This window comes from Rattus norvegicus, chromosome X (genome assembly GCF_021556685.1).
Source record: "Rattus norvegicus strain SHRSP/BbbUtx chromosome X, alternate assembly SHRSP_T2T, whole genome shotgun sequence".
NCBI classification, from domain to species: domain Eukaryota; kingdom Metazoa; phylum Chordata; class Mammalia; order Rodentia; family Muridae; genus Rattus; species Rattus norvegicus.
In genome coordinates, this window is record NC_141554.1 from 148,895,849 (window position 1) to 148,923,440 (window position 27,592).

At 37.3% G+C, this 27,592-nt stretch overlaps 1 protein-coding gene across 1 annotated transcript in view; it reads left to right on the plus strand.

Annotated features, from left to right (window-relative positions):
• Window positions 1–349: 349 nt before the first annotated feature.
• Window positions 350–27,592, plus strand: part of Spanxn4l (SPANX family, member N4 like) — a 167,580-nt gene continuing 140,337 nt past the window's right edge. The window contains exon 1 of the mRNA XM_087601048.1: window positions 350–413. The gene's annotated coding sequence lies outside the window, so the exon portion shown is untranslated. The remainder of the gene's footprint in view (window positions 414–27,592) is intronic.

Below are 27,592 nucleotides of genomic sequence, written 5' to 3' on the forward strand. Positions count from 1 at the left end.
CTGATATGTTTGAGTTAATTTTATACCCAGCCACTTTGACGAAATTGTTTATTGGGTTCAGTAGTTCTCTGGTGGAACTTTTGGGGTCACTTAATTATACTATCATCTGAAAATAGTGATATTTTGACTTCTTCCTTTTTAATTTGTATCCCTTTAACCTCCTTTTGTTGTCTGAATGCTCTGCCTAGGACTTTGAGTACTATACTGAATAAGTAGAGGAGAGTCATTTATTTTAATGCGTAGTCACCAGGGAGTTAAACTGTTTCAGATAAAGTAGGAAGTGTACCATTGTTGGAGTCGGCATAGGCTTTTTGAATAGTGTGTCCCTAGAGTTGGGCTTGGTTTTAATAGTTTACACCAGGCACAGAGTGGATCTCTCTCCTTCTGCTTGTAGATCGGAATACAGCTCTCAGGTATGACTGCAGAACTATGTCTGCCCACCGACATGATGATGGACTCAATCTCTGAAAGTGTAAAGATGCCCTTAACAAAATTCTTTCTTTTATAAAAGTTGCCTTGGTCATGTTGTCTTTTCCTAACAATAGAACAGTGACTAAGACATGACTCTTTCTCTGTAAGGTGAGTTAGATATCAGCTTTCTGTGCTTTCCACTCCACTTTTTAGCAGTGCTCCCTGAGGTAGAAATAACTCAATGCTATTGCCTGGAACATTGCATTCTTCATGTTTTGTAGAGATGAGACAGTCCTGATAAACATCTTGCTTCTGACCTTTTATCCTTTTATAGCATTTAACAGATTATTTCAATAACACTCTCTTGTCCACAATAGATTAGGATGAATCTGAATAACACTTTGCATTATTTTCTAGAGTAACAGACTGTCTTTTCTGATTTTATCCCTGCAGAGCCATAGTTTTGATATCTAAATAATATAAATTAGTCAATATTCTTGGGGATTGAGATGGATTGAAAAAGATTCACCTCTGGGATGCAAGAACTCGGATGCTATGTAGCAAAAAGAGAATATATTACATTGCTTTCACATAATCAGTGGTGTGTGTATGTGTGTGTGTGTGTGTGTGTGTGTGTGTGTGTGTGTGTCTTTTCAAAAGCAAGGTCAATAGTTTTCTGATCTTTTTGAGAATAAAAATTGTATCTCCCTATGTAGCAAGAATAAAAATAGATTTTTGCTAGTGTTTGGGAAAGAGAATTTGCCTATGTGCAAGACCTGATTAGTGTGAAACAAAGAAATCTTTGACTTACTAGAAAAAAGCATAGAAGGATTAAACAAGCATGTGAATATTGAACCTCATTAAAGATAGACAGGGTTGGGCATAATGCTGCATGTCTGGAGCTCAAGATACCTGTGAAAGAAGTTGAAGTAGTAGGAATGCAAATTTGAGCCTAGTTTGAACAGCATAGCAATGCTCCTATCTTAAAAAGGACAAGAAAGGAAATAGACAAGCATATAAAGAAAGCACAGCTTGTGAGCTAATAAGAGACTATTTGATGAATGTTTTGGTTCATTAAAGATGGCTTGGTTATCAAAAATATTATTCTCCTTGTCAGCATTTTAACATAGTCATGCCATGGCTAGCTAAGACAACTTCCATTGACATCTCTGATCCTACACATCTATAAATATATCTTGGGGATAATTTTATTTATGGGGAAAATCTACGAAATATCTTGGTTTATTGTCAGTAATTGTTAGCTTCACTCATCGTTTTCTTCAGTGTATTATTATTTAGTGTATTTATATTTTATATTAGTAAAAATATAAAACTGATAACAATGATAGATTTTAGTCTCTGGAAGATGTAGAATATCATAATCAGTTCTTTAAAATAAATACACTTATACCCTAAAGAAGGTCAGGGTGATGCTAGGGATTAGTGTATGAAGGTAATTCATTCATGTCTGGCTTTTATAATGCTTCTTACTTGTTCCAACAACTTGGAAAGAAAATTTTTATTCACATTTTGAAAATTGAGATATTAAAAATCAGTGCTGATTATCCTCTTGTCATGGCAGAATATGGGCCAGAAATTCCCAGCTCAGGTCCAGTGCTGAGTTTACAACTCTGTGTTCCCCTTGAAAATAATGCCTTTGTGCAGATTTCCCACTTCCTCTTTGCCCTCATTTCCTTGTTTGCAATCTTCAATGTTGTTATGAGCACTGGAGCCCTGAAAATAAGGGCATGGAGCTCTTCCTGTGGTTCTGAATTTCCATGGTTCTTGCTTTATTTGCACAAACAGAAGTATCCTAATAGGAGCCAGTACTCAGTTGCAGGGCAAATGCTTGGGTTTGCATTTTTCAAACTGAAATTTTTCAAACTGAAATTTTTCTTTTTGTTTAGATATTATTTATATACTTCAACATTCTTTATTTTCATGAGTCAGTGATTTTAATTCATTCACTGAATTATATGAAGTTATCCATGGACTTGAGAACATTTTCATCATTTTGAAAAAAACAAGAATAGGAAGACTCCGTGACTACTCTTCTTTTCTTTATCCATTTTCCCCCTCTTGGGATGAATCTAATTTTGTAGATTTTACATAAATAAAATAACAGATTGCATGTCTTTTCATTTTATTTCTTTATTTTATTATTTCCAAGTTTCTCTTATGTCATATCACTACCTAATTATTTTTTATGACATAATAATATTCTACACTGTGGCTGCGCTGTTCTTACATTAATCACTTCATGCTCATATGGGTGGAATCTGCTTTCATTTTTTCTGAATGTTCCTAGTAAATTAATGCAACGTTGTCTATGTTGGCTGCCAATGAGGCTGTAATATTTACATTATTACTAGTGAGGTATAGATTTTTTAATTCCTTCATATTTTTAGAAAAATCTTTCATTATTTGCATTTTGCTTTTGTTTTCTACTGAGAGGGGCTCTCTCTACATACATCAGCTGAACTCCAGATCTCTGACCTTCAGTGGTCCCCAATGAGACAGGATTTTATATACAGTGACTATGACTATGTGAACTTTGCTTTTTATGTTTGTCTTAATAGGTGCAGAGTGATATGCAGATTGTGGTTGCAGATTGTGACATGTTGTTGTGTATTTATTTGCCATTTCCTCTTTGTAGATAAATTCCTATCTTAAGATAATCACTATGTGTATTGCTGTTATAAGAACTTTTTATATTTTGTGTGCAATCGACCCTTATCGCATATATAATGCACATAATATTTCTCCAATTTCAGGGTTATTTCCTCACATTATTCATACTGTCTTTTGATGTACAAAACTACTTAATTTTAGTGAAGTCAAGTTTGTATATTTTTCTTTCACTGAAGCAGTGTTTGGTATACTTGAGAAATCATTGTCTAACCCAGGATCATGCTAATTACAACTATATTTAGATTTCATGTTCTGTAACTATGTGTTCATGGTACTTTTCTGTGTTTTATATTTTAAGCTTTCATATTAACCTCATCTTATTTAATCTGGCTTTTTTATGTGTATATAAAGAAGTAATTCAACTCTATTTTTTATATGTAGTAGTTCAGTTTTCCTAGTACTATTTATTGAAAAGATGCGCACACTCCCATTGAATTATTTTTGTATTCTTACCAAAAATCAACCTACCATAAATATATAGGTTTATTTATTTCATTTGAATTTGGAATAAATTTTGAAATTGAGAGGACATGAGACTTCAAGCCTCTTATCCTTTTAAGACTATGAAATGTATTAGAGATATTTTTTTCAGTTTGATCTGAAACTTATACCCAGTGTGTCAATTCATTCAAAGAAATGCCAAAAAAAATCTGGCTCACCACACAGAGTTACTGGCACCCCCCAGAATCCAGGGACACAGGAACCATCATCCAGCCAGAGGCATGGGTTCCCTCTGGTTTCCACCTGTTCCTGTAGCAGACCTGGAGTGTTGGCTCCCTCTCCAACTACTACTACAATACCCAGAGGAAGCATGACTCCCAAGGAGATCTAACATAGCCAGGATCACTGTAGCTGTGATGCACCCAGGATCAAAGGATCCTGGAATCACAGTGTCAAAGACACAGCTAGATTTACAGGAGTTCTGACACAACCAAAGTCACAGGAAGGACAGGATCCAGTCAGAGACAGCAAGGGCAGTTAGCACTAAAGATAACCAGATGGCAAGAGGCAAGCACAAAACCGTAAGCAACAGAAACCAATACTACTTCACAACATCAGAACGCCATCCTCCACTTCTGAATAACACAAAACATCTGAAAAGCAAGATTTAGATCTAAAACTCCCTTCTCATGATGATGATAGAGGACTTTAAGAAGTACATAAATAACTCCCTTAAAGAAATATTGGAAAATACAGGTAAACAGGTAGAAGTCCTTAAAGAGGAGTCACAAAAATCCCTTAAAGAATTAGAGAAAAACAGAAACAAACAGGTGAAGGACATGAACAAAACCATCCAGGATTTAAAAATGGAAATAGAAACATTTAAGAAAACACAAAGGGAGAAAACCCTGAAGGTGGATAAGCTAGGAAAGAGATCAGGAGTGACAGATACAAGCATCACTAACAGAATAAAAGAGATAGAAGAGAGACTCTCAGGTGGAGAAGATACCATAGAAGACATTGATTCAACAGTCAATGAAAATGCAAACAGCAAATTTCTCCTAACTGAAAACATTCAAAAATTTAGGATACAATGAAAAGATGAAATCTAAGAATAATAGGTATATATGAGAGTGAAGACTTCCAACTCAAAGGGCCAGTAAACATCTTCAACACAATTGAAGAGGAAAACTTCCCTAACCTAAAGAAAGAGATGCCCATAAACATAAAAGAAGCCTACAGAACTCAAAACAGAATGGACCAGAAATGAAATTCCTCCAAACACATAATAAAACATCAAATGTACAGAAGAAAGAAAGAATATTAAAAGCAGCAAGGGAAAAAGGTCAAGTACCACATAAAGGTAGACCTATCAGAAGTACACCAGATTTCTTAATAGAGAATCTAAAAGCCGGAAGATCTTGGGCAGATGTCGTAGAGACCATAAGAGAACACCAATGCCAGTCCAGACTACTACTTCCAGGAAAACTCTCAATTACCAAAGAGGGAGAAACCAAGATAATCCATGACAAAACAATATCTTTCCACCAATACAGCCCAACAGAGGATAATATAAGGAAACCTCCAAAATAAGGAGGGAAACTATAAACAAGAAAGACCAAGAAAAAAATATTCTCACGACAAAACTAAAAGAAGAGCACCACACAACAAAATTCCACCTCCAGCAACAAAAGTAACAGGAAGCCACAATCATTGGTCCTTAATATTTCTTAACATCAGTGGACTTAATTCCCCAGTAAAAGGACGTAGACTAGCAGACTCGAAATGTAAAAAAGACCCAGCACTTTGCTACACACAGGAAACACAACTTAGTGTCAAAGACAGACACTGCCTCAAAGTAAAAGGCTGGAAAAAATATTCCAAGCAAATTGTCTGAAGAAACAAATTAGAGTGGCAATTCTAGTATCCGATAAAATAGACTATCAACCAAAAGTTATCCAAAAAGATGGGGAAGAATACTACATACTCATCAAAGGAAAAATCCGCCAAGAGCAACTCTCAATTCTGAAGATCTATGCCCCAAATTCAAGAGCTCCCACATTTTAAAAGAAACATTACTGAAGCTCAAAATAAACATTGAAACCCACACAATAATAGTAGGAGACTTTAACATCACACACTCATAAATTGGCAGATCATTGAAACAGAAACTAAACAGACACAGTGAAACAAAGAGAAGTTATGAACCAAAAGTGCTGAATAAATATCTACAGAACACCCTAAAACGAAAGAATATACTTACTTCTCAGTACCTCATGGCACCTTCTCCAAAATTGACCATATAATCACTAACAAAACAGGCTTCAATAGATACAAGAAGATTGAAATAATTCCATGCTTCCTATCAAATCACCACAGACTAAGACTGGTCTTCAACAACAACAAAAACAGCAGAAAGCCCACATACACAAGGAAGCTGAACAATGTTCTGCTCAATAATTTGGTCAAGGAAGAAATAAAGAAATCAAAGAAATTTTAGAATTTAACAAGGATGAAGGCACAGCATACCCAAATTTATGAGACATAATGAAATCAATGCTAAAAGTAAAGCTTTCCATGCTCTGAGTGCTTCCATAAAGAGATTGGAAAGGGCATACACTAGCAACTTAACATAACATCTGAAAGCTATAGAAAAAAAAAAGAAGCAAATATACCCAAAAGGAGTAGATGGCAGGAAATATTCAAACTCAGGGCTGAAATCAGCCAAGTAGAAACCAAAAGAACTATACAAAGAATCAACAAAACTAGGAGCTGGTTCTTTGAGAAAATCAACAAGATAGATAAACCCTTAGCCAGACTAACCAGAGGCTACAGAGAATGTATCCAAATTAATAAAATCAGAAATGAAAAGGGAGACATAACAACAGAGCCAGAGGAAATTCAAAAAATCATCAGATGATACTACAAAAGCCTACGTTCAACAAAACTGGAAAATCTGGATGAAATGGACAATTTTCTAGACTGATACCAGGTACCGAAATTAAATCACGACCAGATAAACCATTTATACGGTCCCTAAACCCCCGAAAGAAATAGAAGCCATCATTAAAGGTCTCCCAAACGAAAGAAAAACAAAAACAAAATCAATCAAACAAACAAACAAAAAACATAGAACCAGGTGATTTTAGTGCAGAATTCTATCAGACCTTCAAAGAGGACCTAACACCAATACTCTTCCAAGTATTCCATGAAATAGAAACAGAAGGAATACTACCTAATTTTTGAAGCCACAACTAGGCTTATACTAAACCTTCAGACTAAATTCCCTTAGGAATGTCACTGCAAAAATACTCAATAAATATCTTGAAAACCATCCAAAAACATATCAAAATAATCATTCACCATGATCAAGTAGGCTTCATCCCAGGGATGCAGGGATGGGTCATTTATATGGAAAACAATTAGCATAATCCACTAAATAAACAAACTTGGAAAAAAAAGCAATGTGATCATCTCATTAGATGCTGAGAAAGCCTTTGACAAAATACAACACACCTTCATGTTAAAAGTATTGAAGAGATCAGGAATTTAAGACCCATACCTAAACATAGTTGAAGCAATATACAGCAAACCAGTAGTCAACATTAAACTAAATGGAGAGAAACTTGAAGCAATTGCATTAAAATCAGGGACTAGACAAGGCTGCCCACTCTCCCTATATCTATTTAGTATAATATTCAAAGTTCTAGCCAGAGCAATTAGACAACAAAGAGAGATCAAGGGGATACAATTTAGAAAGGAGTAAGTAAAGATGATGCTATTTATGGATGATAAGATACTATACATAAGTGACCCAAAAAATGCATGACAGAACTCCTGCAGCTCATAAACAACATCAACAAAGTAGATGGATATAAAATTAACTCAAACAAATCAGTAGATTTCCTTTACTCAAAGAATGACCTGAAGAAGAAGTTAATGAAAGCCCACCATTCACAAAAGTCACAAATAATATAAAATGCCTTGACATGACTCTAACCGTGCAAGTGAAAGTTCCGTATGACAAGAATGTCAGTCTCTGAAGAAGGAAATGGAAGAAGACATTAGAAGAAGAAAAAAAACTCCCATGCTTAAGGATTGGGAGGATTATCATAGGAAAAATGGCAATCTTGCTGAAATCAATCTACAGATTCAATGCAATCCTCATCAAAATTCCAACTGAATTCTTCACAGAGTTAGAAAGAATATTTCTCAAACTTATCTAAACAACAAAAAACCTAGGACATCAAAAACCATTCTCAACAATAATAGACTTTCTCAGGGAATCACAATCCCTGACCTCAAGCTATACTACAAAGCAATCATGATTAAAAACTGCATAGTATTTATACAGAGACTGGAAGGTAGATCAATGAAATAGAGTTGAAGACCCAGAAATGAACCCACACACCTATGGTCACTTGATCTTTTACAAAGGAGCTAAAACCCTCCAGTGAAAACAGACAGCATTTAAAAAAATGTTGTGGTTTCAACTGTGGTCAGCATGTAGACAAATACAAACTGATCCTTTTTTATCTCCTTGTTCAAAGCTCAAGACTAAGTGGATCAAGAACCTCCATATAAAACCAGATATCCTGAATTTAATAGAAGAGAAAGTGGAAAAGAATCTCGAACACATTGGCACAGGGGAAAATTTCCTGAACAGAAAATCAGTGGCCCATGCTCTAAGACAGCCCACAGTTTGGGAAAAGATCTTTACCAACCCTACATCCAACAGAGGCCTACTACCCAAAGTATAAAAAGAACTCCAGAACTTAGACTCCAAAGAACCAAATAATCTCATTAAAAATGGGGTACAGAGCTAAACAGAATTTTCAATTGAGGAATCTCAAATGGCTAAGAAGCTCTTTAAAAAAATTCAACATCCTTAGTCATCAGGGAAATGCAAATCAAAACAACCCCAAGATTCTACCTCACAACAGTCAGAATGGCTATGATCAAAAACAGAGGTGATGGCAGATGCTGGCAAGGATGTGGAGAAAAAGGAACACTCCTCCATTGCTGGCAGGGCTTTAAGCAGCTTTCTTGTCATTGTCATCATCGCTGTCATTGTCCTCATCATCATTGTAGTCTTTGTTGTCATGGTTTTAGTCTCCTCCTCCTCCTCCTCTTCCTCCTCCTCCTCCTCTTTCTCCTCCTTCTCCTTTTTCTCTAAGGTAATTTTTTTTCTTCATTGTTTAAATGTCTTCTGCCTGCTAAGGAAATCAGACTTTTGATTGTGTTGTAGTGCATGATATTTTTTCAGATATACTCTCTGTCTGTCTGCGATCTATTGATCTACCTAAATATAATAAATATATTTATATTTCTTCATTTTATTGTATTTATTTTCATAAAATATGAGTTTTCTGTAAAGAATGTATTCTTCCATAGGTAGTGTGTGTAATGTCATTTGCATATCTATGTGAATTTTCATGTGATTCCAACTTCAGATGTATATGCTAGTACATATGTATCTTATGTGTGAATGTGTGTTGGAGGCTAGAGGACAAGCTTGAGGGTTATTTTTCAGTGTCTATGAATCTAATTTTTATAGAGTATTTTAGTGGCCTGAAACTTGTCAAATAGAAAAGTGCTAAGGGTGTGCCTCTCTCTACCTGCCTAGATCTGAGATCCCAAGGTGCTTAAATACACATGACTTTTTTTTTTTAATATTGGTTTTGGGAATGCATGTCTTGATTCTTGCAAAGTAAACATTTTACTGATTATTCTATTTCCAAATCAACCCCAATGTTTTGATACATTTGTTTATAAACATGAGTTTTAGAATCCATATGTCTATGTTCAGAAGAAATAGTTTTTTTGCAATAGTTGAAAGAGCAGTGTGTTTGTTCTTTTAGGCCTCACTTGCGAATGGGGGTATGATCTGTACAAAACACTATTAGGCAGTATAAAAGTAAGAATGTATTTTCATCAACCTAGACAATAAAAGCCTTGTGATACGGATATATATATATATATATATATATATATATATATATATATACCATTGCACACAAAACAGTGTTAGGTTGGATCCAGAACTAAACCATGTAGTAAACACAGGGTGAGTGAGGCAACACCTGGTGCAATAGCGTACTGATTTATAATAAAGATTTTTATGAGTAGTACACCTTGATAATCCAATTGTCTCCAGGGAGGCTTTACCCAGCAGCTTATGGAAACAGAGGCAGAGACCCATAGTCAAACATTAGGCAGAGATGAAGAAACCCTTCAGAAGAGGGGGAAGAAAGATTGTAGAAGCCACAGTGGTCTAGGACACCATAAGAAAACCTATAGAATCAAGTAACCTTTGTGCATAGGGGCTCACTGAGACCGAACAAACAACCAGGGATTTACATGGGATTAAGCTAGGCCCTCTGAATATATGTTACAGTTGTGTAGGTTAGTCTTCTTATGGGACCCATAACAGTGGAACGGACTCTGTCTTTGACCATTTTCCCTGCTTTGGGTTGTCTTGGCTTATCTTAATACTAAGGGAGATGCTTAGGATTACTGGAACTTGATAAGCCATGGCGGTTTGATACCCACGAGAAGCATGCCCTTTTCTTAAAAGAAACAGAGGAGGAGAGGACGGGGTGTGAGGCAGAGAGGAGGATCAGGAGAAGGACTGGCCAGAAAGAAGGGATGGGGAAACTGTGGTTGGAAAAAATAATTCTAAAAAGAAGAACAGAATAATAAATAAAATACAAGTATAATAAAAGTGTAAGATAGTCATTTGTTATGATTATTGTGCACTGCGTATAATTGGCTATACAAAGCATATGATTTATATGCAGTGTATTTTTTCTAGTTCACATAGTACAGTAAATGCATTTATAACAATATCATCACAGATATATGGAAAATGTTCAGCCATATGACATCTCTAACTACTTGGAATTTTCATCACCATAATGATATTATGGGATCATTATTATATATTATTTTTTCTGTAATTGACTGAAATGTTATTCACACATGCAAGCATATTAATTTAAGAAAAACTCATGTCTTGGTGAATTTAAGTTATCCTATGTAAGAAAATGAAATGCCTTTTCAGTTGTTCAAATGTACTTTCAACCTGTTGTGAATTGGTAATGTTACATAAGTTTTGATTGCTGTAAACCTTATTTTGTAAATTCTAGACTTCTCCCTTCCCCTGTCCCAGTGTGTACGTTTCTATATTTTTGCATGCTAATTTTATGCAATGAAAAATACTAATACTTGAACTTTGTTAAACCTTTTTTCTGCTTAATTCAGTTTCAAGACGCATATAGCAACTTCATGTGCTTGCAGTGATTTTTCCTTTAGAAAACTGTAGTAACTGTAGAGAAAATGTTCATCTTCTTGTTTAAATGTGTAGTTATTCCCAACACACACACCTAATTAAACAAACAGGCACACACTTGGATTATATCATTTTGGATTATACTGTTAAATTTTGCATAGCTTTTTTCAATAACTATGGAAAAATTTTTCTTAGATTTACTAAAACAGATGGTTTAATATTAAGTAAGTCTACCTTTGAATTTCTGAAGTAAGTCCCATTTCATCATAGTGTCTTTTTTTTTTTTATTAACTTGAGTATTTCTTTTTTTTTTTTTTTGGCTTTAATTTTTTTTTTTTATTAACTTGAGTATTTTTTATATACATTTGGAGTGTTATTCCCTTTCCCGGTTTCCGGGCAAACATCCCCCTCGCCCCCTCCCCTTCCTTATGGGTGTTCCCCTCCCAACCCTCCCCCCATTGCCGCCCTCCCCCCATAGACTAGTTCACTGGGGGTTCAGTCTTAGCAGGACCCAGGGCTTCCCCTTCCACTGGTGCTCTTACTAGGATATTCATTGCTACCTATGGGGTCAGAGTCCAGGGTCAGTCCATGTATAGTATTTAGGTAGTGGCTTAGTCCCTGGAAGCTCTGGTTGCTTGGCATTGTTGTACTTTTGGGGTCTCGAGCCCCTTCAAGCTCTTCCAGTTCTTTCTCTGATTCCTTCAATAGGGGACCTATTCTCAGTTCAGTGGTTTGCTGCTGGCATTCGCCTCTATATTTGCTGTATTCTGGCTGTGTCTCTCAGGAGCGATCTACATCCGGCTCCTGTCGGTCTGCACTTCTTTGCTTCATCCATCTTGTCTAATTGGGTGGCTGTATATGTATGGGCCACATGTGGGGCAGGCTCTGAATGGGTGTTCCTTCAGTCTCTGTTTTAATCTTTGCCTCTCCCTTCCCTGCCAAGGATATTCTTTTTCCTCATTTAAAGAAGGAGTGAAGCATTCACATTTTGATCATCCGTCTTGAGTTTCGTTTGTTCTAGGGATCTAGGGTAATTCAAGCATTTGGGCTAATAGCCACTTATCAATGAGTGCATACCATGTATGTCTTTCTGTGATTGGGTTAGCTCACTCAGGATGATATTTTCCAGTTCCAAACATTTGCCTACGAATTTCACACAGTCATTGTTTTTGATAGCTGAGTAATATTCCATTGTGTAGATGTACCACATTTTCTGTATCCATTCCTCTGTTGAAGGGCATCTGGGTTCTTTCCAGCTTCTGGCTATTATAAATAAGGCTGCGATGAACATAGTGAAGCACGTGTCTTTTTTATATGTTGGGGCATCTTTTGGGTATATTCCCAAGAGAGGTATAGCTGGATCCTCAGGCAGTTCAATGTCCAATTTTCTGAGGAACCTCCAGACTGATTTCCAGAATGGTTGTACCAGTCTGCAACCCCACCAACAATGGAGGAGTGTTCCTCTTTCTACTCATCCTCGCCAGCATTTGCTGTCACCTGAGTTTGTGATCTTAGCCATTCTCACTGGTGTGAGGTGAAATCTCAGGGTTGTTTTGATTTGCATTTCCCTTATGACTAAAGATGTTGAACATTTCTTTAGGTGTTTCTCAGCCATTCAGCATTCCTCAGCGGTGAATTCTTTGTTTAGCTCTGAACCCCATTTTTTAATAGGGTTATTTGTCTCACTGTGGTCTAACTTCTTGAGTTCTTTGTATATTTTGGATATAAGGCCTCTATCTCTTGTAGTATTGGTAAAGATCTTTTCCCAATCTGTTGGTTGCCGTTTTGTCCTAACCACAGTGTCCTTTGCCTTACAGAAGCTTTGCAGTTTTATGCGATCCCATTTGTCTACTTTTGTCTTAGAGCATAAGCCATTGGTGTTTTGTTCAGGAAATTTTTTCCAGTGCCCATGTGTTCGAGATGCTTCCCTAGTTTTTCTTCTATTAATTTGAGTGTATCTGGTTTGAAGTGGAGGTCCTAGATCCACTTGGACTTAAGCTTTGTACAGGGTGATAAGCATGGATCGATCTGCATTCTTCTACATGTTGCCCTCCAGTTGAACCAGCACCATTTGCTGAAAATGCTATCTTTTTTCCATTAGATGGTTTTGTCTCCTTAGTCAAAAATCAAGTGCCCATAGGTGTGTGGGTTAATTTCTGGGTCTTCAATTATATTCCATTGGTCTATCTGTCTTTCTCTGTACCAATAACATGCAGTTTTTAATCACTATTGCGCTGCAATACTGCTTGAGTTCAGGGATAGTGATTCCCCCTGAAGTCCTTTTATTGTTGAGGATAGTTTTAGCTATCCTGGGATTTTTGTTATTACAGATGAATTTGCAAATTGTTCTGTCTAACTCTTTGAATAATTGGATTGGTATTTTGATGGGGATTGCATTGAATCTGTAGATCGCTTTTGGTAAAATGGCCATTTTTATTATATTAATCCTGCCAATCCATGAGCATGGGAGATATTTCCATCTTCTGAGGTCTTCTTCAATTTCTTTCCTCAGTGTCTTGAAGTTCATATTGTACAAATCTTTTACTTGCTTGGTTAAAGTCACACCGAGGTACTTTATATTATTTGGGTCTATTATGAAGGGTGTCCTTTCCCTAATTTCTTTCTTGGCTTGTTTCTCTTTTGTGTAGAGGAAGGCAACTGATTTATTTGAGTTAATTTTATACCCAGCCACTTTGCTGAAGTTGTTTATCAGCTTTAGTAGTTCTCTGGTGGAAATTTTGGGATCACTTAAATATACTATCATGTCATCTGCAAATAGTGATATTTTGACTTCTTCTTTTCCGATCTGTATCCCCTTGACCTCCTTTTGTTGTCTGATTGCTCTGGCTAGAACTTCAAGAACTATATTGAATAAGTAGGGAGAGAGTGGGCAGCCTTGTCTAGTCCCTGATTTTAGTGGGATTGCTTCAAGTTTCTCTCCATTTAGTTTAATGGTAGCAACTGGTTTGCTGTATATGGCTTTTACTATGTTTAGGTATGGGCCTGGAATTCTTATTCTTTCCAGGACTTTTATCATGAAGGGGTGTTGAATTTTGTCAAATGCTTTCTCAGCATCTAATGAAATGATCATGTGGTTTTGTTCTTTCAGTTTGTTTATATAATAGATCACGTTGATGGTTTTCCATATATTAAACCATCCCTGCATGCCTGGGATGAAGCCTACTTGATCATGGTGGATGCTTGTTTTGATGTGCTCTTGGATTCGGTTTGCCAGAATTTTATTGAGTATTTTTGCGTTGATATTCATAAGGGAAATTGGTCTGAAGTTCTCTTTCTTTGTTGGGTCTTTGTGTGGTTTAGGTATAAGAGTAATTGTGGCTTCATAGAAAGAGTTCGGGACAAGGCTGCCCACTCTCTCCTACTTATTCAATATAGTTCTTGAAGTTCTAGCCAGAGCAATCAGACAACAAAAGGAGATCAAGGGGATACAGATCGGAAAAGAAGAGGTCAAAATATCACTATTTGCAGATGACATGATAGTATATTTAAGTAATCCCAAAAGTTCCACCAGAGAACTAATAAAGCTGATAAACAACTTCAGCAAAGTGGCTGGGTATAAAATTAACTCAAATAAATCAGTTGCCTTCCTCTACACAAAAGAGAAACAAGCCAAGAAAGAAATTAGGGAAAGGACACCCTTCATAATAGACCCAAATAATATAAAGTACCTCGGTGTGACTTTAACCAAGCAAGTAAAAGATCTGTACAATAAGAACTTCAAGACACTGAAGAAAGAAATTGAAGAAGACCTCAGAAGATGGAAATATCTCCCATGCTCATGGATTGGCAGGATTAATATAGTAAAAATGGCCATTTTACCAAAAGCAATCTACAGATTCAATGCAATCCCCATCAAAATACCAATCCAATTCTTCAAAGAGTTAGACAGAACAATTTGCAAATTCATCTGAAATAACAAAAAACCCAGGATATCTAAAGCTATCCTCAACAATAAAAGGACTTCAGGGGGAATCACTATCCCTGAACTCAAGCAGTATTACAGAGCAATAGTGATAAAAACTGCATGGTATTGGTACAGAGACAGACAGATAGACCAATGTAATAGAATTGAAGACCCAGAAATGAACCCACACACCTATGGTCACTTGATTTTTGACAAAGAGCCAAACCATCCAATGGAAAAAAGATAGCATTTTCAGCAAATGGTGCTGATTCAACTGGAGGGCAACATGTAGAAGAATGCAGATCGATCCATCCTTATCACCCTGTACAAAGCTTAAGTCCAAGTGGATCAGGGACCTCCACATCAAACCAGACACACTCAAACTAATAGAAGAAAAACTAGGGAAGCATCTGGAACACATGGGCACTGGAAAAAATTTCCTGAACAAAACACCAATGGCTTATGCTCTAAGATCAAGAATCGACAAATGGGATCTCATAAAACAGCAAAGCTTCTGTAAGGCAAAGGACACTGTGGTTAGGACAAAACGGCAACCAACAGATTGGGAAAAGATCTTTACCAATGCTACAGCAGATAGAAGCCTTATATCCAAAATATACAAAGAACTCAAGAAGTTAGACCGCAGGGAGACAAATAACCCTATTAAAAAATGGGGTTCAGAGCTAAACAAAGAATTCACCGCTGAGGAATGCCGAATGGCTGAGAAACACCTAAAGAAATGTTCAACATCTTTAGTCATAAGGGAAATGCAAATCAAAACAACCCTGAGATTTCATCTCACACCAGTGAGAATGGATAAGATCAAAAACTCAGGTGACAGCAGATGCTGGCGAGGATGAGGAGAAAGAGGAACACTCCTCCATTGTTGGTGGGATTGCAGACTGGTAAAACCATTCTGGAAATCAGTCTGGAGGTTCCTCAGAAAATTGGACATTGAACTGCCTGAGGATCCAGCTATACCTCTCTTGGGCATATACCCAAAAGATGCCTCAACATATAAAAGAGACACGTGCTCCACTATGTTCATCGCAGCCTTTTTTATAATAGCCAGAAACTGGAAAGAACCCAGATGCCCTTCAACAGAGGAATGGATACAGAAAATGTGGTACATCTACACAATGGAATATTACTCAGCTATCAAAAACAATGACTGTGTGAAATTCGTAGGCAAATGGTTGGAACTGGAAAATATCATCCTGAGTGAGCTAACCCAATCACAGAAAGACATACATGGTATGCACTCATTGATAAGTGGCTATTAGCCCAAATGCTTGAATTACCCTAGATCCCTAGAACAAACGAAACTCAAGACGGATGATCAAAATGTGAATGCTTCACTCCTTCTTTAAATGAGGAAAAAGAATACCCTTGGCAGGGAAGGGAGAGGCAAAGATTAAAACAGACAGAGAAGGAACACCCATTCAGAGCCTGCCCCACATGTGGCCCATACATATACAGCCACCCAATTAGACAAGATGGATGAAGCAAAGAAGTGCAGACCGACAGGAGCTGGATGTAGATCACTCCTGAGAGACAAAGCCAGAATACAGCAAATACAGAGGCGAATGCCAGCAGCAAACCACTGAACTGAGAACAGGTCCCCCGTTGAAGGAATCAGAGAAAGAACTGGAAGAGCTTGAAGGGGCTCGAGACCCCAAAAGTACAACAATGCCAAGCAACCAGAGCTTCCAGGGACTAAGCCACTACCTAAATACTATACATGGACTGACCCTGGACTCTGACCCCATAGGTAGCAATGAATATCCTAGTAAGAGCACCAGTGGAAGGGGAAGCCCTGGGTCCTGCTAAGACAGAACCCCCAGTGAACTAGACTATGGGGGGAGGGCGGCAATGGGGGGAGGGTTGGGAGGGGAACAACCATAAGGAAGGGGAGGGGGATGTTTGCCCGGAAACCGGGAAAGGGAATAACACTTGAAATGTATATAAGAAATACTCAAGTTAATAAAAAAAAAAAGAATTCGGGAGTGATCCATCTGTTTCAATTTTGTGGAATAGTTTGGATAATATTGGTATGAGGTCTTCTATGAAGGTCTGATAGAATTCTGCACTAAACCCGTCTGGACCTGGGCTCTTTTTGGTTGGGAGACCTTTAATAACTGCTTCTATTTCCTTAGGAGTTATGGGGTTGTTTAACTGGTTTATCTGTTCCTGATTTGACTTTGGTATCTGGTATCTGTCTAGGAAATTGTCCATTTCCTGTAGATTTTCAAGTTTAGTTGAATATAGGCTTTTATAGCAAGATCTGATGATTTTTTTAATTTCCTCTGAATCTGTAGTTATGTCTCCCTTTTCATTTCTGATTTTGTTAGTTTTGACACACTCTCTCGGTCCTCTCGTTAGTCTGGCTAAGGGTTTATCTATCTTGTTGATTTTCTCAAAGAACCAACTTTTGGTTCTGTTGATTCTTTCTATGGTCCTTTTTGTTTCTACTTGGTTGATTTCAGCTGAGTTTGATTATTTCCTGCCTTCTCCTCCTCCTGGGTGTATTTGCTTCTTTTTGTTTTAGAGCTTTTAGGTGTGCTGTCAAGCTGCTGACATATGCTCTTTCCTGTTTCTTTCTGCAGGCACTCAGCGCTATGAGTTTCCTCTTAGCACAGCTTTCATTGTGTCCCATAAGTTTGGGTATGTTGTACCTTAATTTTCATTAAATTCTAAAAAGTTTTTAATTTCTTTCTTTATTTCTTCCTTGACCAGGTTATCATTGAGTAGAGCATTGTTCAATTTCCACGTATATGTGGGCATTCTTCCCTTATTGTTATTGAAGACCAGTTTTAGGCCGTGGTGGTCCGATAGCATGCATGGGATTATTTCTATCTTTCTATACCTGTTGAGGCCCGTTTTTTGACCAATTATATGGTCAATTTTTGAGAAAGTACAATGAGGAGCTGAGAAGAAGGTATATCCTTTTGCTTTAGGATAGAATGTTCTATAAATATCTGTTAAGTCCATTTGGCTCATGACTTCTCTTAGTCTGTCTACATCTCTGTTTAATTTCTGTTTCCATGATCTGTCCATTGATGAGAGTGGGCTGTTGAAATCTCCTACTATTATTGTGTGAGGTGCAATGTGTGTTTTGAGTTTCAGTAAGGTTTCTTTTACGTATGTAGGTGCCCTTGTATTTGGGGCATAGATATTTAGGATTGAGAGTTCATCTTGGTGGATTTTTCCTTTGATGAATATGAAGTGTCCTTCCTTATCTTTTTTGATGACTTTTAGTTGAAAATTGATTTTATTTGATATTAGAATGGCTACCCCAGCTTGCTTCTTCTGACCATTTGCTTGGAAAGTTGTTTTCCACCCTTTCACTCTGAGGTACAGTCTGTCTTTGTCTCTGACGTGTGTTTCCTGTAGGTAGCAGAATGCAGGGTCTCGTTGCGTTTCCAGTTTGTTAATCTATGTCTTTTTTGGGGGGAGTTGAGGCCATTGATTTTGAGAGATATTAAGGAATAGTGATTATTGCTTCCTGTTATATTCATATTTGGATATGAGGATATGTTTGTGTGCTTTTCTTCTCATTGTTTTTTTGCCAAGACGATTAGTTTCTTGCTTCTTCTAGGGTATAGCTTGCCTCCTTATGTTGGGCTTTACCATTTATTATCCTTTGTAGTGCTGGATTTGTAGAAAGACATTGTGTAAACTTGGTTTTGTCATGGAATATCTTGGTTTCTCCATCTATGTTAATTGAGAGTTTTGCAGGATACAGTAACCTGGGCTGGCATTTGTGTTCTCTTAGGGTCTGTATGACATCAGTCCAGGATCTTCTGGCCTTCATAGTTTCTGGAGAAAAGTCTGGTGTGATTCTGATAGTTCTGCCTTTATATGTTACTTGACCTTTTTCCCTTACTGCTTTTAATATTCTTTATTTAATTTGTTCGTTTGGTGTTTTGACTATTATGTGAAGGGAGGTGTTTCTTTTCTGGTCCAATCTATTTGGACTTCTGTAGGCTTCTTCTATGCCTATGGGTTTCTCTTTTTTTAGGTTAGGGAAGTTTTCTTCTATGATTTTGTTGAAGATATTTACTGGTCCTTTGAGTTGCGAGTCTTCACTCTCTTCTATACCTATTATCCTTAGGTTTGATCTTCTCATTGAGTCCTGGATTTCCTGTATGTTTTGGACCAGTAGCTTTTTCCGCTTTACATTATCTTTGACAGTTGAGTCAATGATTTCTATGGAATCTTCTGCTCCTGAGATTCTCTCTTCCATCTCTTGTATTCTGTTGGTGAAGCTTGTATCTACTGCTCCTTGTCTCTTCTTTTGGTTTTCTATATCCAGGGTTGTTTCCATGTGTTCTTTCTTGATCTCTTCTATTTCCATTTTTAATTCCTTCAGCTGTTTGACTGTGTTTTCCTGGAATTTTTTCAGGGATTTTTTGTGACACCTCTCTATGGGCTTCTACTTCTTTATTTATGATTTCCTGGAATTCTTTCAGGGATTTTTGTGACTCCTCTCTATTGGCTTCTATTTGTTTATTTATGATTTCCTGGAATTCTTTCAGGGATTTTTGCAATTCCTCTCTGTAGGCTTCGACTTGTTCTCTAAGGGAGTTCTTCACGTCTTTCTTGAAGTCCTCCAGGATCATGATCAAATATGATTTTGAAACTAGATCTTGCTTTTCTGGTGTGTTTGGATATTCCATGTTTGTTTTGATGGGAGAATTGGGCTCTGATGGTGCCATGTAATCTTGGTTTCTGTTGCTTGGGTTCCTGCACTTGCCTCTCGCCATCAGATTATCTCTAGTGTTACTTTGTTCTGCTATTTCTGACAGTGGCTAGACTGTCCTATAAGCCTGTGTGTCAGGAGTGTTGTAGACCTTTTTTCCTGTTTTCTTTCAGCCTGTTATTGGGACAGAGTGTTCTGCCTTCGGGCGTGTAGTTTTTCCTCTCTACAGGTCTTCAGCTGTTCCTGTGGGCCTGTGTCTTGAGTTCACAAGGCAGGTCACTTGCAGCAGAAAAGTTGGTCTTACCTGTGGTCCTGAGGCTCAAGTTCGCTCACGGGGTGCTGCCCACGAGCTCTCCGCGGAGGCAGCAACCAGGAAGATCTGAGCCGCCCTTTCAGGGAGCTTCCGTGCACCAGGGTTCTAGATGGCGTTTGGTGTTTTCCTCTGGAATCAGTAATGTATGCAGCGTGCAGTCTCTTCTGGTTTCCCAAGCATGTCTGCCTCTCTGAAGGTTTAGCTCTCCCTCCCGCGGGATTTGGGTGCAGAGAACTGTTTATCCCGTCTGTTCCTTCAGGTTCCGGAGGTGTCTCAGGAGCAAGGGTCCTGCCGCCTCTGGGCCCTCCACCACGGGAACCCAGATGCCGTATACAGTTTCCTCTTGGGCCAGGGATGTGGGCAGGGCTGGGCAGTGTTGGTGGTCTCTTCCGCTCTGCAGCCTCAGTAGTGCCCACCTGACCAGGCTGTGAGGTCTCTCTCCCACGGGGTCTGGGAGCAGAGAGCTGCTGTGGGCTGGTATCCGCGGGTGTGGGACTCCTGGTAAACACAGGGATTGCCCGGTCCTAGAGGAATTCTGCCTCTGTGTGTCCCGAGTTCACCAGGCAGGTCACTTGCAGCAGAAAAGTTGGTCTTACCTGTGGTCCCAAGGCTCAAGTTTGCTCGCGGGGTGCTGCTCATGAGCTCTCTGCGGCGGCAGCAACCAGGAAGAAGCCATAGTGTCCTTTTAAATTTTAATATGTAAATGGAATCTACTTTCTAACATAATTAAAAGTTTTCACCGATATTTATGAGGTTGATTTGTGGTTTTCTTATACAATTTTCTAATGTTTATGTGTCATTTTTATGCTTTTTACATTATGTAAGCAAAAGTTTTCCTTAAGCTATATTCTGGAGGAGTTTAATTGTAGTCAGGCTAGGTCATATATAACTTCTATTCAAAATAAAATAAAAAAAATAAAGTACTCACAAGTTATGAAGTAAGATATAATATATTCCTTTAAAAGTACTTAGGTTAATACTTAAATAGATTACTAAAGGTTTAGTAATAATTAGTAGTAATTAATATTTGATAATAGCTAGCTTAATACAGTGTTTGACAACAATGGTTTATATTTCACAGTTTGGTTTTCATTTCAATCTTATGAGCCGATTATTATGCTTATTATTGTGGAAGAGAAATCCAAGGCTCTGAAAGATTAAATGATTTACCCATACCACCCAGTGAGCAGCAACTTAGAAACAAAATGTGATCTCATTTTCTATACTCTGTTTCGCCATGAGATTCTCATTACTGAAAGTATTATTGTTATCAGAAGAAGATAACATACATGTATCATTTGAAAAACTTCTCTTGTGCTTAAATTATAGACTCATAGGATTCAGATAAATTTTTGTGATAGAATTCCTATAAATTGAGGAAATAAATTTTTCAAATATGATCCTTAGCTTCTTCCCTTGAATGATGAATTATTAAATTGGGTATATGTTTTAAACCATTTTGAAAACAGATAATAAATTTCTAGAAACAAATAGAATATATATACCTTAGATCTTCCTATTTTCAATAAGTTATCAATAAACAGACTGAGAAATCATAAGTAAAAGAGTATACAACAGTATATTAACTGCCAATAAAATCATAGTAAACCAAGACAAAAGGAACAATTTCCATTTATTTATTTTTCGTTCTGTATTGTTTAAAGTGCTATAAAAAAAAAAACTAGCTAGCTCATCTCTTTGTCATGAACAGATTTAGTACCTTAGATGATTTGCAAAATCTTTCCATCCTCCTTCAACTTCCTTTGTCCCTCTAAGGAAATCTCTCTCAGTTCACCATTCATTCTTGAGCTCAATTGTAATTGAATATCTTTAATTTCAGAATTACAAGAATTTTCCTTCTCTGAGTTTTGCATTGTATTTCTCTGCCTGGAACAAATGCCTTTATCTTTCTTACCAAGGTACATGATACATAATTCTGAGTTATTCCAAAATATTTGGAAAAATATTTAAATCACTATGATGTCTGATACATGTGTTTGCAGTTACACAATGAGGAAGGAAGAGAGTGAGCTTTATCTTACTCTTTGACTAATAACTTCAACTCTAGAGGCATGTGTCTGAAAGAAAGTTTCCAGACAGTCTAGAAGATAAAAATACTGGACAGCTTCCTTAATAGTTGACATTTTAGGGATTAATATTTCAATATCTTTTCCTCAAAGCATCAGTAGATAGAATCAAAGTTGCATTTTTAAAAACCATTGAAAGGCCTAAAATATTTTAAATTTTGTTTTGGTACATTCTCCTGAGATACTAATAATATTTGGCAAGAGAGAGTCTCTTGGAGAGGTCTCTCGAAAGCAGTTATAGATGCCTAAAAAGCAGATTACCGAGAAAGATGCAAATACTTACAGCCAACCATTGGACAGAAGCCAGGAATGTCTGTGGTTGAAATAGGGATAGGCTGGAAGTAGGTGAGGAGGAGGGCGTCTTCCAGCTGTCTCATCTAACCTGGACCCTTGAGAGCTCTCGGATACTGAACCACCAACCAGGCAGCATATACTAGCTGATATGAGGCCCGCAACACATATACAGCAGAGGAGTGCCTGGTCTGGCCTGAGTGAGGGAACATGCCCCCACTTCCTGACATTCCCCTACACTGGGGGTCCAACCTTGGGAGGATCAAGGGCTTCTCCTTCCATTGGTGCTCAACAAGGCCATCCTCTGATACGTATGCAGTTGGAGCCATGGTTCAGTCAATGTATAGTCTTTGGGTAGTGGTTTTTAGTCCCTGGAAGCTCTGGTTGGTTGGTATTGTTGTTCTTATGGGGTTGCAAGGCCCTTCAGCTCTTTCAGTCCTTTCTCTAATTCCTCAAACATGGGTCCCGTTCTTAGTTCAGTGGTTGGCTGCTGGCATTTGCCTCTGTATTTGACATATTATGGCTGCTGTGTTTCTCAGGAGATGTCTATATCTGGTTCCTGTCAGCATGCACTTCTTAGCTTCATCAATCTTTTCTAGTTTTGGTGGATATATATCTGTCTGTCTGTCTGTCTATCTATCTATCTATCTATCTATCTATCTATCTATCTATCTATCTATCTATCTATCTATCTGGCAAATGTAGGGCAGGCTCTGAATGGCCATTTCTTCAGTCTCTGCTCCAAACTTTGCCTCCATATCCTCTCCTATGAATATTTTGTTCCCCCTTTTAAGAAGGAGTGAAGCATTTGTACTTTGTCCATTCTTCTTCTTGAACTTCATGTTGTCTGTGGATTCTATCTTGGGTAATTCGAGCTTTTGGGCTAATATCCACTTATGAGTGAGTGCATGCCATGCGTGCTTATCTGTGATTGGGTTACCTCACTCAGGACGATATTTTCTAGTTCAATTCATTTGCCTATGAATTTCATGAAGTCATTGTTTTTGATAGGTGAGTAGTACTCCATTATGTAGATGTACCACATTTTCTGTATCTTTTCCTCTGTTGAAGGGCATCTGTGTCCTTTCCAGCTTCTTGCTATTGTAAATAAGGCTGTTATGGACATAGTGGAGCATGTGTCTTTGTTGTATGTTAGAGCATCTTTTGGGTATGCCCAGGAGAGGTATAGCTGGGTCCTCAGGTCGAGGAATGTTGAATTTTCTGAGGAACCTCCAGTCTGATTTCCAGAGTGGTTGTACCAGTCTGCAATCCCACCAACAATGGAGGAGTGTTCTTTCTTCACATCCTCACCAGCATCTGTTGTCACATGAGTTTTTATCTTAGCCATTCTGACTGGTGTGAGGTAGACTCTCAAGGTTGTTTTGATTTGCATTTCCCTGATGACTAAAGATGTTGAACATTTCTTTAGGTGCTTCTCAGCCATTTGATATTGCTCAGCTGAGCATTCTTTGTTTAGCTCTGTACCTCATTTTTAATAGGGTTATTTAGTTCTCTGGAGTCTAACTTCTTAGAGTTCTTTGTATATTTTGGATATTAGCCCTCTATCAGATTTAGGATTGGTAAAGATATTTTTCCAATCTGTTGGTCGCTGTTTTTTTTTTTCCTAATGACAGTGTCCATGGCCTTACAGAAGCTTTGAAGTTTTATGAGGTCCCATAAATCTCCCTCTTATAAAGACACTTGTTATTTAATTTAGGTTTTGTGTGGATAATCTAACAGAATTTCCTCTTGTTTTGATCTTTTGCTTAATTACATCAACACACACCTTATTTGCAAATAAAGTATGCTTCATGTATTCATAAGATTGGGCACATACCTTGGCCAGCCTCCATTAACTTTGTTATAACAATGCTATATTTGCTTAGTCCTATTGATTTGGATCAACGTTTATGATTTCCTGTTTTTGTGTCATCCTTACACATTGCCTGTTTCATTCCTTAAACTGATCATTACCTTTTTATGTATCTGTAAACCTCTGAAAGCCTTCTACTTTGCCCTCTGAAAGTAAGAATGAATTCTTAGCAAATTCCTACTCATCTTTAAGAACGTCTTGTAAGCTATGGAGTTTGATTAATCTGTTTGATTAAACATTATTGTATGTGTTTTTATAAAGATGTATGACTAGATTATCATTTAACTCAGTAGATTTAGTAAAACAGCTCGCTTTCTAATATGTGGGCAGCATCATTGAATTAGATGAAGGTCTGATTAGAGAAAAAGACTTACCTGTTCCTGTGTAAAAGAGATTGCTCTTACATGCCTGCCATAAAGTTGGAACATGCATTTCCTCCACAACTTTGTACTGAAATTAGTGTACTATTTTTCCTCTCTGTTGATTGTACTGCCCTTCAGAAGAGGCCCTTCTTGGTCTTCCAAATTCAGACTTTAGCTGGAAACATAACTTCATCTCTCCCTATTCTGCAGATTTTAGAATTTATATGCTTTTATAATTACATGAACTAGTTTAGGAATTTCTGTGAACATGAAAGAGAGAAAGAGAGAGAAGAAGAAGAAGGAAGAGGAGGAGGAGGAGGAAGGGGAGGAGGAAGGGAGGAAGCGAGTAAAGAGGGAGGGATTGAAAGGACAATTGACATTGTTTTACTTCATGCTTTGTTGTCAATCTTGTAAGTACAATTCATTTTGAAATTCTTGGGGTTTTTTTTTTTTGTTGTTTGTTTGTTTGTTTTTCCGGAGCTGAGGACTGAACCCAGGGCCTTGCGCTTGCAAGCGCTCTACCACTGAGTTAAATTCCCAACCCCATTTTCAGTTTCATTTTCTTTTTCTTCCTCTACTTTGATATTTTTTTCCTGTAGGTATACCTGATGTTGCTATTATCGATATTTGATATTCTTAGTGTAAGCATGGCATATGTCCACCGGTTCATTCCTGCTATGATTATACATAACACCTATCTTACCCCACGGGGATCCTCTAATGTTTCTCACCTATCCTTTTCCCACTTCTAACCTCATTTCCCTGTACTTTGGCTTTGCAGCCAAAAATTTATCATAGAGTTTACTTCATCTTACTATCAAGTCTCTTGCCTTCCTCTTGCTAATAATATTTATGTCATAAAGTCCTAAAACTGGTTAACTCAAACATAGCTGCAGAAAACCAAAATTCCTTATAACTGTTCTCACTTGAAATTCAAGAGCACTAACATCAAGTGAGTTCTTAGGACTGTCTAGCAATTATACCAATATTCCAGTTGTCTTCTCATTATTTCAAGTACTTTCCTTTTTTCAAACTTGAATATCAGTATGATGGAACACATTGGCACTTGCAGTACTGAAGAAACATAGGCAGGAGATTATTATGAGTTCATGTTCAGCCTGGCCTACTCAGAGAAAGGTCTCAACCAGGAAGGAGATTTTCTCAAAAACAAACCAATAAAATAATGAAACGCACACACACACACACACACACACACACACACACACACACACACACACCACCACCACCACCACCACCACCACCACTACCAAGAACAACAACAATAAACCAGCAAACAAAAACCAATAAAACCAAACTGGCGAACACAAAACTCCAATATCTACTCATTCACTTTCAATTTGTGTGTAAAAATTGGATTAAAGAGATTTCCTTCTAGCTCACAGTGCTTCACCTACCTGTCAGTTAGCTTCTATGGACAATCCTTCCCACTCCTGCTAAAGCCATTGCATTCTAACATATTAAGGTCTAAGTGTTAGCGGAATCTCCCAATATCATCCTAGGAAGATTGCAAAGTATGGGCCTTAAGAGGAGTTGTGTAAGGCATTTCCTATCTCCTTCAACCTTGCGGAAGACTGCCATATGGCAATGTCTTCTCTTTACACCTGTGTTCTTGGGTGTAGAGAGGCATGGGGCATTCTCCCTTGTCTTTCAGCAACAGATAAAAATATAAAACTACGTAAGTGAAAGTGATCACATTCCTCAGTAACAAAGAATCCTGCTGCAATGTTACCTTTCATTCAGCCCATGTAGTTCTGTATTGTACCATGTGCCAAGATGTGTGAAGGTCACTCCTTACTGATCTTCCTTTTGTTGTCTTAGTAATACACTGCCCAAATCTATCTGTGTTAGCTGTCTTCTTACAAAAAATAGTCAGTCTATGTTAACTCTTAACAATAGTTGAGATTCAGGAACAGAAAGTATATACACCCCCAAACCAACCATTCATATTTCTTTCCATGATACAAAGGACCTGGACATAAATTTGTTCAAGAAAGTTTCATAAAGTCATGGATGTCAGTTTGACCCTTTGTTCATAGATGTCTTTGCTAAATTTGAGGGTTCTTCACTATTACACTGGTGGCTCTTAGAGAAGGCAGTTAATTAGACAAAGAAACTTAGACATTAGCCACATGAACATGCTGGTTAGAATATTTTTTAAAGTATAGAAAAAACAAGGAAATTCTTGTATAGATCTTTGTCACATATTCTTTTAGTAGATTTTGTTCTATGTAACAATTCTTATCACTATAATGAAGTATATATACAATCTTGCATATCGTTTAAAGTTAACATTCATTGAACTGCTCCATAAGCATTTTAATGACTGCATACATTTCCTTCAAGTGCTTCTTTTGCTTTTGTCTTAAATTCTCTTGGTTAAATAAGTTGAAGATTTTTCTTTGCTTGCTTTTTTCATTAGCCACCAATTATTCTGCAACAAACATACTCAGCCCTTAGGATAGATTCGCAGCTGAGAAAGCCATTTTTTTGTAGTCTTTCAATGCTTGCTGTCAAATTGCTTTTTAACAGGTCTGCATGTTGTTATTCCTACCAGCATCTATAGTTTCTACTTTCTAACTCTCAATATGCAAAACAAGTTGCAGAATCTCATAGTTGGTCACATTAACTTTCTGGGGTATTGAAGATAATTATGTGCATAAAGAGCTAGCAAATAAATGGATGCATTGAATACAGAGTTTGATAAAATTGAATGGTATATTGAATCTTAATATTAACTGAATACTGTGACATATTTTCTAGTTAATCCATATGTTAAAAATTCTGAGCTGTGCATATTAAGTGTCTATAATGGCCCATGTATGCTGATTCATATATGTTGATATGGGATTGAGGTTCGTCTTGTTACCTTAAATTTCCAGCAGAGTTGTCTAAAACCTACCTATTGTTAATCATATGAAGATAGCTCAACTTTTGCATCATCTTGGCCTTGATTTCCCTACTAAGGATCTCAAAAGAAACTGAATCCTTCAAGTAAGAAAGTGTAATAACAGGATTCATAGATAAGATAGAATATATATCTAAGCATTAGGTTTACAAGTAGATTCAAGAGAGTGATAATAAATTGTAGTATATTTGATATTTGTAAATCCAAAATTATGCATATCTGGTTTACACTGTGTCAGCCCTAACAGAAGTATGACTCATCTAAATAGAATTCAATACA